The sequence below is a fragment of the Artibeus jamaicensis genome, unplaced genomic scaffold (assembly GCF_021234435.1).
Source record: "Artibeus jamaicensis isolate MK-2021 breed Jamaican fruit bat unplaced genomic scaffold, CSHL_Jam_final scaffold_833, whole genome shotgun sequence".
In the NCBI taxonomy this organism is placed as follows: Eukaryota; Metazoa; Chordata; class Mammalia; order Chiroptera; family Phyllostomidae; genus Artibeus; species Artibeus jamaicensis.
In genome coordinates this window covers 19810388-19821663 of record NW_026522056.1, presented here as the reverse complement: position 1 = coordinate 19821663, position 11276 = coordinate 19810388, and positions in this window count along the sequence as shown.

Genomic DNA, 11276 nt, shown 5'->3' with positions numbered 1-11276 from the left:
AAAGCAGTTGAAAACTGGAAAAGATGAACAGTTCGAGCTTTTGCTTTGAACTGTTTCCCATGTGAGCTTGGAGTCAGTTGGATCCAGATTCAAATCCTGACTCTGCCCCTCATGGGCTCCATGGCCAACTGACCGAGTTTTCTGAGGCTTGATTTAATCAGGTCTCATGTGGTTGGCACAGTGCTAGACAAATAAAAATATTTTTTTCAATGACTTTCTCTCTTATCTTAGAATGTTCCATAATCTGTGTTTGAAAAATAGAACAGTGCTAAAACCCAATTTTGGTGGCTAGGATCACATGAGAGAAAATCCATTTTTCCTGAGTGTAGACACCTTTTCTATTAATTCTTTTTTTTTAGTAAATAAGAATATTATATTAAAATAATGTTAAATATAAAGGTCATATCCTCTCTTCTCTAATTGTTTTACTTATCTCCTAATTTGTTACTATTTCATAACCTTACCTATAATGCAAGTCTTTTAAAGTTAGTTATAATGATGAAAAGAGCTTAGTACCTTAAACAGGAAAAGGATGATTTGAATTAAAAAAAATGTAGAATCAGAGATCATGGCAGTATTTCAGGACAGAGGAGACAGGATGTGATAATGACAAAAAGCAGGAAGCTATCTAAGGATATCAGAAGACATGCTTTCAAAAACACCAGCGAGAGCCCCCACTCCCAAATGGCTCTGTAATACATCCTGGGGTGTTCACGCTGTCATTCAGAGGCACCCAAACACAATCCCCTGCCCAGCGCACCCGGCAGAACAAACAAACCAACCTCAGAGGTGTCCCAGGTCTAACCACAGAAATTCCAATTGACTAGTCTGTGCTGAGCTTAGAAATGTGTACTTCAAAAACCCTCCCATGTAACCTTTGTCCAGCCTAGTTAGGAAACCAATGGTTTCATTGGCAATGGTCAAGCAATAAACCATATTTTTTAAATAGTTGTTAAAATGTATTTTTATTTATGTAAAGAAGGCACTTATACATAATTCTCAACATGAAAAGAACAGCTCCCATAATATGGATTGAAGGAAAATTATCTCATGGTTATATTTTTACATTTCTCTCTGGTTTGAAACAATCTATGTGCAAAAGATCTTAGGGTAATCATTACTTGTGCCACCCATTTTAGGGTTATAAATAACTCCATGTTTGTTTTTTTCTTTGTTCATCACAATAGCTCTTAGAAATGAGTGAGAATAGAAATGCATCCCACCTCTGCATCACTGTGCAGCTGGCAAAGCCCTGTTCATTCCTCGAACCATTTAAAACTCGTATCGGCCGGCGTTTATTCTCACACAATTCAAAGTTCATTGTTTCTAGTTCTCTACAGATGTGATGTTGAGTTATGCTTTCAGGCTTTTTCATATGTGGGCCCATCTTCCAAGAACGGCGCTCCTGGCTTTGTTCTTCTGAGTGAACGACTCACCACTGTGAAGTTTCCAGGTGTGATTAGCAGGACCCCAAGGGCGCACGAACTCAATTCTGCCAGTTATCTGGGAGGGCCTTTGCCAGTATGCAGGTGCTCAGAAACCATACTGACCACGCCCCTCTTCCCTGTTCAAGAAGCTCGTTTTGTTACCCACAAGAACATAAAACAAAGGGAGCAATCCACCTTAAACTTTGCATGAAAGTAGTTCTCAAACATTTTGTTTTTACCTTATCATACATAAAATACGGCATTAGTCCACGGGAGATGCATTGTTCATTATCTAATTCATGATTTTAAAAAGCAGATGTTGGCACTTTAAACATTATCAGTGGCAAATTATTAGTCACTTCCCATTGCTGCTCACAATGAATCAGGACGTCCTGGTGTGCCGTGGCGACCTCCCTGCCTTTGAAATCCTTTGTTCCAGATGGAGAAATAATGCAGCAACCTGGTCACACCGCAGGCTTCAGCTCAGGGTGTTAGTTCAGTGACTCAGGAGCAAGTCTCTCATGCATACTGTCGCAGTTAGACCCATGATCAGGGATAAATGTGACAGAAGGTTGCTTTTTGTCCTTCACTGGGGTGGGGACATGTAATGCCACCAAGAAAACAAAGCAAACAACTCCCCCTCCTGTGTGCCCCTTAGATTCTCACACCACTAACACTGTCACAACTCTTCAGATCCCAGACATGCAGGTTATCCACCCATCAGGCAATTCTGTGATGCCAGCCGCATGTCCTACAATTTCATCATTGCTGACAACATGAACTTGTAGTTAGTTAGCATCAGATCTCACAGGTGAAGGATTCAGCCCCCGAGACCTCCCCCACTTCAGATACCAACTGCAAGTCCCAGGCGGTCACCTGTATTCCTGACTGACTGACTACGCTTCGGGCTTCCAGGACCTGCCCCTTGAGTTAGATATTTTGCTAGAATGAATCACATTCCAGACATTCTTTATTATGATGTTCAAAGGACTATGTGACAGGACACAGATGAACAGATAGTGGAAGAGAAAGACAGGACAAGGTCTGGAAGAGTCATGATGATAGGAGCTTCTGTCCCCACGGACATGGGTGTTTCCCCTCCAGTGCATGGATGTGTCATCACAACACGCAGGGTGACATTTCACGTAAAAAGAAGAGGTTTTGTGTTCAATAATGGCTTCTTAAAATGAGGAGGCACCCATACTTTTATTTAGAAATATCATTCCTTAATATATATGTCCACAAAGAAAGTAAAGAAGTTAATGAAGATCAATAGTTTCTTAGTTTTTTCATTAAGACCCTTGTGTCTTCATTTTTCCATTAAGATTTCTCATTTTGTTATGTCTCACCCAAACCTTATGGACTGGATAGAAAAAAAAATTATGTAAAGAAATCCCCATAATGTATTCGTAAATTTAGAAACTCCACATTATTTAGCTTTTATGCCTGTATACTTTCACCCAGTGTTTCTTGGAAGTATGTTATAGACTAGAAATTGAAGGCGGTGGCCCTGGCTGGGCAGCTCAGTTGGTTAGAGCATCACCCTGATACACCAAGGCTGTGAGTTCTAACTCTGATCAGGGCACATGTAAGAATCAACAATAAATGTGTAAATAAGTGGAACAATAAATCAATGTCTCTCTTTCTCTCTAAAATAAATCAATTAAAAAAAAAGAAATTTAAGGCAGTGATTCAAAGCTTTTTCACCTGAGATGCCTTACCATGGTTTCACTTTTTTAATTCCTCCAAGCTATTAAAAAATAGCAGATATATTTAAATTGCATCATATATTTTAAAATTAATTTTGTTTGGGGAATTTAGTGATATATGAAAATTAGTGAAGCTCAAGCAATAAGGTTTTAACTTTTCCCCCTCTTTATAATTTTCAAATACTAATTTTAATTCATCTCATCATCTCCAACTTATGGTGTAATTACAGAGCAAATGTTTTATTATATTTTAATAAACAAGAAAATGAAAAGAACTTAAAGTCAATGATAACTTTTGATGGCTATTCTTTTCTAAGACTATTTTCATTTTTTCAAAAATATTCATAAAAATAGAAACTTTTAGGCACATGAGATAACATTATACACAGTATTGTTTCTGTGTGTGTACATTATTTGTCTTTTAAACAGTGTTACTATCTAGCTATATATAATATAATAGAATAGAATATAAATAATTAAAATGCAGGGATATATATATATAGATATATATTGTAGTTTTAGAGAGAAAGAGGGAAATGCCAATCTGTTGTTTCACTAATTTATGCTTTTATTGGTTGATTCTTTTATGTGCCCTGACCTGGATTAGACCAACAAACTTGGCATCTCTGGGTGATGCTCTAACCAACTGAGCAGGCCTACTTTCTCTTTCAATGTTCTTTCTTCAGTCAGTAAATTGACTAGGTAGCCAGTGTTGCCAACTTAGTCTGATTGTTTTATAAATTCTCCATTCCAATATATCTAATGCAAAACAACAAATACACACATTTTGCAAGTTTTATCCTGACTTCTCTCCTTCTTGCTCTTCTCACTTGACCATGCATTATGGAAAGTCTTCTTTGTCAGTTAGAGTAGTCCTCACTCTTTCTGTGGTTGTATATTTCATGATGTGTATATATCAAAACAACTACCCTGCTAAAGGGCATTTACATTGCTTATAGTTTTAGCACTACTAGTAATGCCTCTTTAAGCACTTGGTACACAAACCGTTAAAACATAGGACTTTATTTTTGTTATGGGTCTCCAGAAGTGAAGATGTTAATTAAAATATATATATATATATTTTTAATTTTACTAGACATTGTCTAATTTCATTCCAAACTAGTTGGTATGACACACATTTCTCAGAAAAGAGAATCCATTTTCAGTCCTCATTAGAAGTAGGTAGTATTTTCCTATTTAATGTTGCCTAATTTAGTGGATAAGAATGACAACTATAATTCCATTTGAGTATCCTTTAAAATTTTTAATACAAGTTCAAAGTTTTTATTTTTAAAATTGTTATTTATATTATTTGTCTAATGTCCTAAATAATTAGGACCTTTTAATTATACTTGGTAGTATTATTCTCTATTTTAATATAAAATCAATACATGTAATGAAACTGTATCCTGGGTGATTAAATTACTTTTGTTTATCTGAAAATCCTGCATTTTTTAACACTAGATTTCAGCAGGAAGAAATGGTAGAATTATTAACAGCACACTAATTGTGGTGCACCATGAATAAAACCATGAATAAAAGTGTATGACGTTTTCCCTAGTACCTGTCTACTATTTCAGGTAACTGTTTCCACTTTTGACAAATGTTCTATTTTTCTGCAGGAACTTATTCTTATTTAATGTTACTAAAGCATGTCGAAGCTATTAGCTTTTCAATCAATATTTATTGAATGGGATAAATGAACACACTGTCTCGTTTCATTGAATGAGGTAAGAAGTGCAAGTCAGATTAACTTCTTTGCTGCTAGGCATCACAGACCAAACTGCGCAGAATGGAAGACTGGAAGAGAAGGGCTGTATTAAGCATTAGATCACAACAAACACCTTTTGATAAATCGCTCCTGCAATGTAGCCCAGGTTTACTATTTTGGACTTTTGGACTTCGTAGTCCTGTCTTCACTTCATATTGCTGCAAATGCATGGTCCTTTCTGTCTCTGCACTTCTTCCCTAACTAATCAATTGTAGCTACGTTTAGAGTATCTTCTTCATTTATTTCTCTTTCACTCATATGGATGCCATCTTTTGCCTTTGAATATCATCCCAGGTTTCAAATTCTTATAAAGTTACAGAAATTTTCTTATTAAGATAAAGGAGTTTTATTTATACTGTTAATCTGACTTTAAATTGTCCCTTTGTATATTGTGCATTTTGTAACTTTTTTTATGGAAACACTTTCAAAAGGTTTAAGGCACACATAAAAAAACATCATAGGTCACAGAGGATCTTACTGAGCTCCTTGTAGAAATAATAACAGTTTGCAATCTCTGTTTTTCAAAAAGCCACTGAAAAACAGATTAATACTAAATATATAAAATATATGTTTTTGTGGTGTTACTATTTTTTAAATTAACCACATTTAATAATGCAGTATTCAAAATATGTCATGAAATATAGTTCTTAGAGTGTGGCTAGGCTTTTTTTAAAAAATAGGTTTAGATATCTTAGCCATTTTTGAAAAGTTTAAATATACCTGTAACAAACATATATATTGATTATAATTCTTACTCTTAATCTTTCTTATCCACCAGGTCTTTGAAGGCCACAAAACAGTCTATTTCAAACAATTCATGGCCAGACATTATGGCACTGAATTTGACAACTTTAAGCTTTGTATATTTCCCAAAGGCATAGAAATAACTAAAGAAACCTACAAGGAACCAAAACAAGAGGTCATTTGAACTTGTTCACTTAACATTTCACTCCTTAAGTAACGTATTTATTGAGCACAATTCACAGAGTAAACTGTTATTGAGACAACCAATATTAATTCAGATGTTTAAATATATAATATATATAATAAATATACATATATTTATTACATGTATTAATGTTATATATTATAGTGTCTATAGCAATTATCTCTACCCATTATATTATTTATTAGTTTGGTTTCTTACTGATAATCCCCTTGTCTGGGCTCAGAAATTAATTTTAACAACTCTAGTGATGATTCTAAGAGCCGTACCCATCTCTGTGAAGGCATGGCACTCTGCAGAGGCTGAGGTCACTGAGGGCAGGAAGAGAAATCCCAAGGAGAAATAGAAAGAAAAGTCGGTTGTAAACTAAGTGGCCAGTGACATGTTCCAAAAATATTTTAACTGACAATAAACTAACATAAAAAGAGTGAAGAATATTTTCTCCTGAATATACTCAAAGTTATTTAGATAAATATTCTAGAAAGGAGTTCAGAGAGTCTTCCTGATTATCAGATAAAGACACTGATACACAAAAGTTTCAGTGATCTACCCGATGCGCTTCACTGGTTAAAATCAAAGCAGGGCAAAAGGCCACTTCCCCTGTCTGCATGTCCCCAGATTGAGGCTGATTTACAGCTGAGGTCAACAAATTAAACAACTCATCATGGGAGATAACGAAGCCAGTACTTAACGATAAAAGAATAGACTCAAGAGTGATTGTTTTTACACTCCATTTCTTCATGTTGCTTATTATATCATGTAGCTTACAAAAATGGATAGTTTTCTAAGGTTACTTTTATTTTTGTTTGTAATTAAATTGAATATAGTAATTACTCTGATGAGTAACTACTGGTTAATCTGAATTAATCATAATTTAAATTATTCACTGACTGAATTCCTTGAAAATGAATCCCATTCTTACAGTTAATTGTATTGAAAATAAGAAGAAAACACTTCAATACGTTAATACTGATATTTTAGGGATAATAATGATATAATTCCCCAAAGTTTTATAACTACAAAATTATAGCAATATTTTACACATAAATACTAAAGTAAGTATTTGTTGGTTCTATAACAGAATGATTTGCATGTAATAATAAATGACTTTAATTAGCCTACATAAAATGAGATTTTCATGGTAACATAATAAGCAAACTTGCAGAAATAACAAAGTACATGAGTTTTGATGCTGCTGGATATCAGGAAGCAATGGAGTAGGGGCTCCGTGTTTGGCTTCATCCTTGTCTCTTTCTTTTGATTAAATTTCTGAACATAGTCAAAATATCAGTGCCCACAACCAGTAAGTATTAGAGTTTAAGGTTTTAAGAGATACTACGAGACTGGTATAACACACTAGGCATCAAGTTCAAGCATCTCACAGATCCACTGGGAGACTACCTTTGGGTAAGACAAGTCCCCTTAAAACAAACCATCATGTTCGGGGACCTGAACCTTGAAAGGGGTTGTGACTTGAGGTGTGTCTTTTATCTACCTCAGATTTGACAGATGAAAAAATTTTCTATCAGTATGAGTGATATTAGTAGAATGACTTCAGTGAAATTAAATGAAATTGCCATTTAAAAATATGTTTACATACAAATCCCCAATAACTAAAAAAATCAATGTCAACATCATAAGTAATCAGAGTAAAAAATTTAACTTCAGAATTGGTGGTGGTTTGACTTGAGAAAAATATACACGAATTTGATTAAAATGGATTTTTTAAAATAAAACTTCAAACTTCAAATTCTGTTGATTAGAATTATCTTATGTTCTTTTTATCTTTCATATTTCAGTTCTACTTTCTTGGGTCTATTTGTTTCTTTCGGTACAGTTGGAATTCTAGTGGATAGCTTTGAAAACTGCCCCAATGGAAAGTCTCTCAGAGAGATAAGAAGGAAAAACTTCCCTGTTCCTGAACAGATGGTAAAAAATAAAAAGCACACTTGTCTTTGAAATAAAACTTGTTCCAATAAAGTGGTGAACTGAGAACATTCACCAAATCATCCATCTTACTATTATCTGATGTGGAGACTTCTGTGAAATGGATGATTCATTTGTTGTTGCTCTTTATGTTGTTAAAAAATTGTTTGGGGAGCTGTTATTCATACCAAGATAGTGTGATGATTTTTTTATTAATTGTAAACTGAGGAATAATTTGTAAGTTGACATTTCATTTGTGGGAACTGCTTGTTAATATTTCTTCTTTGCTATATGCATTAAGATCAATGAACCACCAGACATAGTGTTTCAGACTTTTATTTTTGTCTATTTCTACAGAGCCATAATCAATATTGAGCTCTTCATGAATTGTTCTCCCTTGATATCTCACAAATCTATCAACTTCAGTACTACTGTTGTGTGTGTGTGTGTGTGTGTGCGTGTGAGAATGCTTAAAACTGTGGCCATCCAAGAGCTGTTACTATTTTTTACTTTTTTCAATAGCTGGTTTTAGAGAATAAAACTTTCCTATAGTTTAAAAATATATATATATATATATGCACTAGATTTTACTGAAATGGGTCAATACTAGCAAACAATTATTTATATGTGAAATCAGATGTAAGAATTGATTTAGAAAATAAACATTAAGGAAAATATTAAAATCAGAGGCAGTTTTGAAAAGTATTATTTTACTGTTCAAATAACCAATAACCAGTGTGACATTATTTATCTTTAACATGAAGAGATGCTCAATATCATTAGCTATCAGAGAGATACAAATTAAAACCACAGTGAGATACCACTTTATACCCGTCAGGATGGCTATCATAAAAAAAGCAACAAACAACAAATGTTGGAGAGGTTGTGGGGAAAAGGGGACCTTAGTTCACTGTTGGTGGGATTGCAGACTGGTACAACCATTATGGAAAACAGTATGGAATTTTCTCAGAAAAATAAAAATCGACCTGCCTTTTGACCCAGCAATTCGTCTGCTAACATTTTTTGAGTTTTTCTTTATAGAGTAATACATTTTATAATAACAGGAATTCCTTTAGACTTAAAAAAAACCTATTATCTTTGAAAACACTAAACTGTCAATGTAAGCATTAGAATAAGTACACTGGAGTTCCACACATTGTTTACAAATTTTCCATCTTAATCCTGAGGGAGGACAGTGTCATAATTGGCCTGTCACTAATATTAACACAAATAAGTATTAGCTTTAAAAACAAATTATTTGTTCATAATTGGAGTTCAGAAGAAGTCTAATATTTATTTTTAAATAGTTTTATTAGTTTGCAGAATTATTTTGAAAATTAGTTTATTGAATCACCGGAAGTGTAGCAGTTTGCAAGACCCCAGGGGCACACACACACACACACACACACAGACAGACATATATGGTATCTTATATATGGTATTATATATATAGTATTATATATAGTATTAATTTAAAATGAACACTCATTTGAAAAATTTTACTTGGCTTCCCTAAAGTTATTAAGCTGAACATTATAGGAAAAACTAAAAGTTCAATAGTAGAATAAATGTACAAAAAGTAACACAGTACAGGGTTGTGGAATAGATACTTATTTTCAAATATAGTGAAAGTTATATAGTGCTTAAAAATATGCCTATATCTATTCTATGTCTATGTCATCTATAGCTTCCCAATTTCAAATTCTTTTTTAGCCAATTACTTAACATTTCAGTGCCACTTCTTCTTCACTTCTAAAATGGTAGTAATACTACTCATATTTTGGGGTGAGAATTCAGTTAATGCATCTAAAACATTTAGAGTAGTGCTTGGCATATAGTAAGCACTCAGTGAAGATTTGCGGTTGTAACTATTATTCATCAGATGATAAAGAGTGAGGGTAGCTCTTAAATTAGCATTATAATTCATTATGTGTCAGCATTTCAGACTTCAAATTGTGCTTTGCATGTGAGAAAGAAAAAGGATTTTCGTCATCACTTTCAGTGGCTTTCAATAGTGAGGGCATCAGTGTGGACCAGCACTCAGGAAAATGCAGCACAACTTGTCGATTCAGCATGCCTTGTTGCATTTTCTCAAGTGCACCCAATGAAGGAGAGAGGATGATAATGTGAAAGACATTTCATGCCTTGTAAACATCTGAAAGTGAATTTTACAGGGAAGCCTGTATGTTAAATCAAAGATAGTCGTTTGAATCAGTAACCACTGAATGAGTCATTCTATGTTGAAAAATGATTTTTGGAGAAGGCTGTGTTATGCCTTATGTAAAGTACTAATGTGAGATTAAAGTATTGTCTTATTACATGTTTTAAAAAATGTGATAATATCCTATTGATGCTTTGGACAGATCTTCTCATTCACCAGTCTCTTCAATATGCTTTTAAATTTTATTTTCTTTCTGTTCAACCCCATGAGTTTTCTATAGATTTATCATCTAAATCTTCCATTGATTTTTTTTTTTTGTTAACACACTTAAATTTGCAGGGTGAGACACACAGCTGTTGGTATGTAAAAGAGTACAATAATTAATAAATAATAAAAGAATAAACTGTGTTTTGTGTACTCACAACTGTAAAACTACATTGGCCCCCTGTATATGAAATACATATAACTAATCATATAATTTTTTATAAAGTGTAAATCCTGTTTAAATTTCATAACATGAACTTTTTTTCTTTCAATATCTTTGAATGTGTCACTGACTTATTTTTACTTTTTTTCCCTCTCTTTGAAATAATCACAGTTTTCATTGAGCTCTATCTGCCTGTCAGTTGGTTTTGGTCTCTGTCTTTTTCATGTGCGAACCATTTCTCAAATTCTGGCACTTCTTGGTTCTGACTTGATATTGAGGAATGGTGATAAAAAGGAAATGTGAATTTCTGGATCTATCTAGAGGAGAAGCTTAGAGAGCGACGGCCTTATCTACAGTGGGTTCGAGCCAAGTTTAAGGGAATCACACCCCACAGGATCTCTTTGCATGCTCCCTTGGACAGATTAAATTACCAATGAGAAATCCTTTATCTGCAGGATGGGGCAATCAATCTGGATTCTGACACTCAGTGACCACAGGGGGACTTTAACTAAACTTTCCCTTACTCTCAAACCTCTAATTCAAATCCTTTAGAGGACAATTACCCAGTCTTCTGCAGCTGTCTGAGTGTAAGGATGGCTTAGCAATCCAGAGGGCTAACTTCTGGAAACTCTCAGTGTATTATATTTTTAAGTCGATCAGCCATCCTTCGTCCAAGACATCAGTTCTCTGTTTTCTGGGACATACCCAGGGACAGTGATAGACATGGGCTGGACTCCTGGTTTTCCAGCTCCCTTTACCCTTTTGCTTGCATGCAAGATGCTAGCTACAACATTTTCTGGCATACTGAATAAATTGCTGTTCACAACTATTATTTGTATCTTTTGCATCTTATTTTTCTCATTCTCTCTGCTGGTATTGTTATTTTTTTACTTCTTACTCATAATTTTA